The sequence below is a fragment of the Limulus polyphemus genome, unplaced genomic scaffold, assembly GCF_000517525.1.
Source record: "Limulus polyphemus unplaced genomic scaffold, Limulus_polyphemus-2.1.2 Scaffold18, whole genome shotgun sequence".
NCBI classification, from domain to species: Eukaryota; Metazoa; Arthropoda; class Merostomata; order Xiphosura; family Limulidae; genus Limulus; species Limulus polyphemus.
In genome coordinates this window covers 1,462,279-1,471,910 of record NW_013665628.1, presented here as the reverse complement: position 1 = coordinate 1,471,910, position 9,632 = coordinate 1,462,279, and positions in this window count along the sequence as shown.

Below are 9,632 nucleotides of genomic sequence, written 5' to 3'. Positions count from 1 at the left end.
TAGGGACGGCTAGCGCAGATAGCCCTCGTGTAGCTTTGCGCGAAATTCCAAAACAAACAAACAATTAACACTGAGATAAGAGAATAAACGAGGAACCAACGATGCAAAACTTGTTGTTCTGGATGTCGCTTCACTGCGTTATTCATGTTCTAAAACTCCCCATTCACAGTTTCACATCATTTACTTCAATGATATAAATTTCAGTAATGCGTTCAAAAGATTTTTAAATGTTTTAAATAACAGTTGTTATAAGATCGGTAACAAATTTGGCTGACGTGTGGACATCAATAATGGCAGTTTTAATTTGTAATTATAATTTTGCTAATTTAAAATTTCAAGAGACAAAACCCTAACAAGAAGGATAGAGCGAATTGGTTGTTAGAACGTAACCGTAAACTATTGCGACTACATTATGTTGAAAAATTTATACTTTTTTTCTTTGCGCGGATGCAAGGAAATACATGCCTCCCTTTACCTCTGATAATCTCTTCCTGCCGCATTTTTTATGCTCCCTTTTCTTCTGTTACTCTCTTACTTTTACATTTTCCCTTTTTATAGCATGAGACCATTTTTTGCATCGAATAGACATTTTATAAGCGTATTTTTCAAACTTTGAAGGTTTTGTCTAATTTTAAAATTTCCTCAAATTTAAGGCAAATAATTGTATATGGTGTTCCATAGTGCATGCTATTCTCTTAAATAAATCACGTAAATTTGAGTAAAACTAACTTAAATAATCATAAAAAAATATAACTTGTTGTCACTTTTAACAAGCCTTAATCAAATTTAATTATCTTGTAGGTTGAATTACAGCAAACAATCTCAAAATTAGCGATCCAATGTTAGGCGTGTCATGTAATTATGATATATAAAATACTTTATATACTAATCACATTAGGAAAGCCCCTCGCCCCCACCACCAATTAGTAATATAATCTATGCAAATGAATCCGTGTTGGAATCCTTTGGTAAGCTGCTTCTTAAGGTTTATGAAATTCAGTAACTATTTAGCCCAGGCGTGGCCTAGTGATTAGAGTATCGGCCTATGGATCTGAGGATTTATGGCTTGCGTTCCTTTGCTGCAAGAAAAAAAATGTGCTCCGCACTGAGGGGCTGTTATAAGAGCAATAGTCAAATCCCAGTAGTTCAAGAGTTGGCATTGAGTTCTGTTGACTTTTTGCCTTTCTTCTAGTCTGTCATTTCAAAATTAGGACTAGCGCAGATAGGCCTTGTGTAGCTTTTTGTGAATATTCGAAATATAGAGGGGGGGATTAAAATACGTGGAGAAGTTAGTGAAACTAGCTTTTCCTTCTACCGGAAATGAGCTCCGACTATAGGTTATCTACAACATCCGGTCCTAACTGAAGATAAGATATATTTTCATGAAGTTAAGGTACTTACAGAATTTCAACAATGTAATGTAATAGTGTACGCTGTAAATTTGCATATAACCTTTTTGTTTGAGCTGAAATATGCAAATTGTATGTGAGGAAGAATGTAAAAATCTATTTGAAATAAATGAATAATGCAACAATATCAGATAGACTAGATCTGCGGTTTTCAATCTGTGTTCTCTGAGTTCTTTCCAGCGGTTTGAGAAAAGGTTGCATAATTACGGAAAGGAAGCGGAACCAGGTGTATAGATCCCATTGAGGTCCACAAAAAATAAAAAAAATCAAGTGGTTTGTGAACAAAATAGTTTAAGAACAACTGGGCTAGATGGGTATGGTGCGGATGTTGAAGAGTCAGATTGCCTTGCGATAAAATTTGGAGTAAACTTTTCCCTCCAAGGAAAAAGTGAGTCAAATCTCCACATTTATCCAGTTACTTTTTCAGGACAAATCTAGCCCCAGACTGGGCTCTTCCCCAGGGGCGTTGTTGTTCTGTTTTGTGGGATTAGCTTCGCTTCTTTGAAAGAATATCTTCTTCCATGAAGTGTGGTTTTCAAAAAAATATGGCCACATCTCCCCCCGTCCACACACACACACAAACACATCATAAGTCTTCTCTTCCCAGATGATTCTTGATAAGTACAATTTTTGAACACTAGGGAATTTAAATGGTAGGATTATTTAATTAAATATTGAAAATTTGAGTGTTGGGTTATTTCGAAGTCTGTAAACAACTTCTTTCTGCACAGCTATAGACTGTATTTCCTCCTAGACCGTTAGCACCGGGTTTTAATTTTTTTTTTTTTAGGAATAAGTGCAGAATACACGAATACTGAGCAGTTTTTCCCGACTTCTTCGGATGTGGTCCACTTCGCGAAAACCATTTCTTTTTTCGATTGAGCAAAATAATGTTGCCCAAGTTTTCTTTATGAACGTAGAAAGGAGAAACTTTTATATTTATGTTGGCAGTATAAAGTATTGATTGTTGAAAAGGAACTGTTCAATCACCTACATCTGAAAATAAAAGTAACGTGGCTTTATCTTTATATTAAGCAATTAAATTTTCGTTTATTCGTTTTGTTTTCACAGTGGAACTTGAGTTTCCAGTTGTAGAAATTAATTGAACTTGGTAAATAAAATCTGTGTTGAAGAGAAGCAAGATCTCTGCAGAAGTAGGTTTCTCTGCTTTTGGCTTGCGTGGCTAATGACCTTCTACATTTTTTTTTTAATATTGGTAATTCTGGAAGTTCCTGTACAATTGGTTAAAGTAGCAAGCATGAAAATGATGTGATTTTCATCCTTGTAGAGACAAAATGCTGTAATTGTCCTGAATAATTTATATTTATGGATTATTTTACACCGTTGAATCTTGCAACAGCTCAATGCACCTTTTTCATTGAAAGTGGGAGGTTATTTAATTTTTTGACTCATGTTCGTGATAATTGAAACCTAAACATATTAAGGTTTAAGTGCTTTATTATTTTTAATGATCTTTATGTGCACTGCTAATAGTAGGGTACTATACGCATTATGATAAGTACGACTAATGGCCAGAAAACGTATTTTTATTTTTCAACATTTCGCTGAATGAGCTTTATCAAGAGCCAGCGGATTCGCCAAGTATAATTTTGCATGCAACATGATATGCACATTCCAGCATCCAATCAGATGGTCAGACACAGTTATGATGTCCTCAGGAACCTTGGCAGTCGTGTTGTCCTAACTAGAACCATGAAACTTCACCTTGTGAGATGTGTCTTGGTTATGGCTTTTTGTTTTATTCTATAAGTAAGTGGAAAACTGAAGGCTTTAAGTGTGTGTTTTTCGGGGAAAATGTTTGCAACAGCAACTGTTTCTATATTATAAATCCAAACAATTTAAGACAAGTACTGCTGTGTAGACACTTAAGTTTTCTATTTTTGTTTATAATTTTGATATAAAATAAAAAGTTGAAATTATTTGAAATAAATATCTTATCGATATACGTAATGATGAGAATTTTTTTCTATATGGTGTAATATTTAAATAAGACATTTCATATAGTAACAGTTGAAACATAGAAACGAATGTAATATAAAAAGTACTGACAAGGCTTACCTGACTCGTTGAGACTGAATGCAAGTCGAATAGTGTTCTCAATGGTGTAACGGAGGGAAGATTTTGGTTCGGGGGAGAGAGAGGAGTTTGGAACAGATAGGGGAAATCTAGCCCTCTAATATGGGCGTTTGGTTTTTTAAATCTATAAATATTTTACTTTGTAGTTTCTTTCATTTGTTTGTCTCAACTAATGTTCTTTTCTTGTCTTTTTTTTATTGGCGTTTTTTTTGCGTTTGTTTATTTACTTTTGAAACCTTAACATGAACATACGTACATTATATACATATGTATATTACACTTGTAAATTTATTCGCCTGTACAATTGCGGAGAAATACGTTTATAAAAGTATTGTATTAAACTTACATTAGCGTTTATATATAAATATATGAACTCCATTTTAGTATAAATAACCCTTGTGATTGATTTTTACCTTAATTTAGCGTGTTTATATTCGTTTGTAGGCAATTTGCATTAGCAATTAAGGCGTTTGATGATTATAGATCAGACTTTTTTAAGTAAAGTCAAGTAAAACACACCGTTGAAGGTAAATGAACGTGACCTTATGTGTAGTTTACAGAATTTAAATGTCTTATTTTCCTACAAAATTGTTTTTACGATTTTAAAACATGTTCGTTTTATATGATGGATTCACCTAAACTTAACCCGTGTTTTTTTGCTAGGGATCACTGTTATTTTTTGTAAGATTTTACGTTTCAAAAGTTTCAAGGAATATTTCATAATGAAAAATATTGTGATTCTATGTTATCCCAATTTTCTGATGACTTCCACTTTTTTAATATCACTTAAGTAAAAGATGATGCTTTTTATTAAATGGTTAAATTCAAGGAACTTGTGTATATATTTAAAATTTTAAAATCCACAAACGAACAATGTTTTAATTGTGTATTATAAAACGTTGCTCGTTTGTGGATTTTCATATTTTTAGTGACTTTTATTTCACTTAAATACTACTTGGTTAACGAGATTTATCTCAAACTACTTAGTTCTCACGTCATAAGCTTGATTGCTTGACATTTGAGCTCGTTTATTTTTAATCTTTCGTTAGTGAATATTTTACCATTGAGCATAACTTGTTTAATGAAAAATCACTGTCATTAAGAATAAACAAATTGGCATAATCGCGAGGTATGTGTGTTGTGTGAGAAGATGAGGTTAGGGTGAATGTATGATCTACAGATTAGTTGCGTGTTTAAGCAGAGGTAACGGGCTTCTCCACGACTGGCTAACAGTTGCACACCAGAAATAGTGAAGTATGTTAAACAGCTTGTTACAGGAAGTAATTTAGAAGCACAGAAGTCCGGTACAACTAAAGTAAGAACCTTCCTTGGACTTGAAAATAAAATAAATCACACGGTTTTAGGTCTATAAAAGCGATAAAAGAGTCGTTTTCACAAACTTCTTTAAAACTAGTAGTCGAATGTAAGACCGAATATGAGAAATTGAGCGGTATCTAGAAGTGTTTCATCTAATTGGATAAAGCGTTGTCTATTTAAGTGTCTGCAGATGTCCATACAATTAATCATCGTCCTGCTGGAGATAAAGAATTTCAAAAATTCCACAGACCATGTTTTAAAAGGTTTTTCATCCCGTGGGATTTATGGTGGTTGCATGTTAGTTATACAAAGGTTGAGCACGCGATATTAAAACGATTTCACACATGCAAGTCAAAAAGTCACATAACAACTAAAGCCGATATAAAGTGGCGAGTATCAGTATTTTAAATGACATGTAACGTAACTACATTTCCAAATCCGTAAAGCAACACAAGTTGTCTCCACGACATATCATTCAACCATCGTGAGCTGGAGAATGAAGCAGGTATTCTTGTTATTCCGTAACAAGACATAGTAGGCAAATCGCCGGTCTCATTGCCGGTGATTTTTTGTGCGAATGGAGTGTTGAAATGAACACAAGTAAACTGCCGTTCTTGTAAACTAGACGGATTATGGAAACCCTGCAGTCAGGAATGGTATACTTCGGATATGACAACTTCATCACGGAGTCGTTTGCAGTGGAAATTACTCTGCAATTGTCAATAAAAACGCTCGCCTGATAGAACATGGCAGAATGTAACAGCATGGATAGTAACGACCTGGTAAGGCTCCAAAATTGTTTTAATGTAACGTACTAAACCCTCTATAATGGTAAATTAAGCACTCAGAAAGTCGAGAAAATGGCAAAATGATTTCTCATGTGATAAGGTCAACATGTCTCGAAAAAATTGCATTTCGTTAAGGACTGGACATCAATAATATATGACTCCATCATGGCAAAACATCCAACAATATACGTCAGTGTCTCGACAAGATGAAAGTACAAGCTAAGTTCCTGTTGTTCAGTTCTGAGATATTTCCCTTAGATATCCGTGCCTATAGTTTGCTCAAACGAACCATTGAAACTCTTCACCCATGTATGGTTGATGGATGGACTTAAGAAAACGTGGAATAGGTAGAGCAACATTGACCTTAGTGTATTACATAAGAGCTTCTTATTGTGAAGACCAATAGTTCATAACCAGTTTCATCACGTAAAACGCCTAAAGGTGCTCACTTTCTTCCTTTATATCGTCATCATATATTGTGGATATCCCTCTGTACACTGATCCATCAATTATCCTTACTCTTTGATATTCGTTAATTCTTGAATCTACTCGCCCTTGCATCTGCTATACCCAAATTCATTCTGAGTCATTCAACCATTTTCTCACTTTTTGCCAACAGACTGCATTTTTCAGTTTAATTTTTGAATATCTACCTACCAATGCATTCACCCAAGTCACTTATGTAATATGCTCAACAAACCTCCGACCAGTTTACCTGTATATTTTATATACCTCCCCACAAACCCATGCTTGATTCTGTTCCATACATTTAGCTTTTTTTTTCCGTTTAGTTTAGGAAAATACTAACTGATTATTCATCGTTTTGAACATACACATGTGACATCTTGTCATATATACATTGATCTATAAATTATCTTATTTCGTATAGGTTCTCATCTGTCAGTTATACCTTATATGTATATTATTTTATCTTATCGTCTGTCTGTTAGGTAGCTAGTTATCCCGTTCTTCCAATTTTTTGTACTTGTGTTCTTTCTTTGCCAATTTCTGTGTCCAATAATCAGTTTACAGTAATTTATTTAGTTGGACTCTACATTCATTAAACCACTCGTCTGCATAGCTGATTTATGTTTGAGTGCACAGTGAGGAGTTAATTATCTATAATTTAATGTACATTCACTGTACATAAGTAGCTTGATAAAAGTAAGATTTTGTAAGGACAAGTTCAAAGTTTCTCATTGCGACCGAAATGCTGTTTTTCTTGTTTTATTTTATTGTGAAATAGCAAGTATTTTGTCCTTTTTTTACACCTTAACATGTAAAAAAAGTGACTGTAGCTGTTTCTGCTGTGTGTGTTTCTAGTGAACCAAGGAGACTTAAAAACATAAAATAAAAGACATTCGATGTTACCTATGTAAATTGTGTTTTCAGAGATCAGAAAGAAGTGTGACAATATTAGGTGGATAACCGAATAAATATTTAGGTTATTACTATATTGAGCTTCTAAACTTACTGTACTATATTTATTTTCGAACACCAAAACAAATTTAATCCTAGACTAAACTAGAACGACGATGTTATGTGTAAGTAACAGAAAAACTTACTCAGAAAATCAACAACCTCTGTGCTTGATTAGGTAAGATTAACAATCTGGTACTTATAGATTTTTAAATAACATTTTTAATAAATAAATAAAAAAAATCAAAGAGAATAATGTACAGAATCTCAAGCTGTGGATAGATTCAATGCTCTGTAAAACTTAAATCGTAACCAGTACACTAAAACCTAAGAAAATTGAAACTAAACATCATTATATTGTGCTAATGATAAAATCAGTTATCCGCAAAACAAAACAATAAAAAATACATATTTACGAATTTAAAACGAGCATTGAATTTAGACTAATTATATAAACTGATCATAAACAACTGAATACCAGAATTTCATAGGGCATCTAATTTTTATCTATGTTAGGCAAAAATAGCAAAAACGTTGCAGATTAAGGATAAACAAATAGAAATAGGTTACAAATTACAGTATGCAAGAAAAAAGTAAAATGTATTATAGGAAGTGCGGTATCTATGTATCTGGAACTTACTTTTTATATTATATATAGTAACTTAAAATATACAGGTGTGTTAGGCTAAGGAGTCTTTTATAGTAAGTATCTGCGATTCGTTGGCAATTAATTGGACGATAAATGAACAGAACGCACTCCGCTTGTTTTAAAATAATATATTCAAAACAGGTTAAACGGATGTACAAAAAAATCTTTACACTATGTATATGATAGTTGTATCTTAAATACTATATAGCTCTCTTCATCTTGTCAAAAGTCCACTTATGCTAATTCAATTGCTTTAAAATTCAATTGACATGCCGAACTATTTTTCGCTTAAACACTATAAGTGTATAATTCACTTATTCCTTTTCTTCTCTCTCTCTCTTCTTTTTTCGCAACTGTATCGGTGTATAATTCACTTACGCTGTCGTTGAGTTACTGCAGTTGTATCCTGAACTTCCGATACTTGTCTGCTTTTTCGTATTTAGGCCTACTTCAAAATAATCGTCTGCTTTTTGTCAGAGTCCACACAGGCAGGTTCAATTGCTTTAGAACACCATATGACGTGACAAATTATTCTCCTAAAATGTCAGAAAACTGTTAATCTCATTTTAACATATCAACCGATAGGCTATTCACTCCTACGACAGTTAACTTTGCGTTTTCTAACCTTTCTCTGACCAAAACTCTCTTTCACTCGGCTTTACTTTTCACTTACTTCTCGCCCTCTCCCGTCCCACCAAACATGCTCACCCTTTCTGCCGTGGGGGCGTTATAATGTGACGGTCAATCCCACTATTTGTTGGTAAAAGAGTAGCCCAAGAGTTGGCAGTGAGTGGTGATGACTAGCTGCCTTCCCTCTTGTCTCACACTGCTAAATTAGGTACGGCTAGCGCAGATAGCCCTTGTGTAGCTTTGTGCGAAATTCAAAACAAACAAACAATCCCGCCCTCTCGTCTGGTAGCCGCTATTTATATCTCTCACTGAGGCTTTCTATAAACCTTCGTAGCCTCGACATTAATGACTTACAAAAATAACTTCCAATAATCGTCTGCTTTTAACTCTCTTGTTATGAAAAACTAAACAATCATGAAATATCCACTCACAGAATAAATAAATTGATAATACCTACACCAAAAGTCTTTTATATCTGACACTATAGAAGTAAAATATATACACACATTTGGTAGGGATACACCATATATCAGATATTAAACACTTTGGTCTACCAGTTCAAAGAAAATAATCCCAACAAAAAGAACATTGCACCAGATTCTAAATCCTTGTATGTCTTTTAATTTGTGCAACAATTTCTAGCGTTTTCTAAACGTTTTAATGTAGAAGTTCAATCCATATTTAACTGTACTCACTAGTTGATGTGCATTTATTTCCCTTTAATACCTATGAGCTGAGTAATTGTAATTACCAAACAATATGTTTATTTAACTATAAGAGAAACCATTAATGTTTCACAACATACTAAAAATATTTTTTCTTGCATGTAATTTATTACCGACACTGTACACACACGCAACTACTAATGTCACGTAAATAGTGGATAAAAATGGTTTTCTATTCCAAGTAAGTTGGTGTACTTTTGCACAGAAAATATCATTGCAACTACTTTTGTTTAATTACACTGGGCAACAACAAGAAAAATATTTTTTCTCTGCTACTAGAGAAAATGCAACTGTTTCTGAGTAATTTGACGATTATGATTCGAAGAATCATGTTGGAAATTACTGATTACTTTTAGTTTTCGAGTGATAATGGGTTTATTCAAAATATTCTCTTATATCATGAAAATATTTTTTTCTTTTAATAGCCTTGTTTGTTCATTGAAAATTTCATTTAAGAATGTTCATAAACAATACATCATACAAAATACCAGCTTAAAAAACAATGAGCATAATAAGATTATATACTGAGGATACATTCAGGCTATGTTAAAAACTTTCATCATGATATATATATATATATATATATATATATATATAT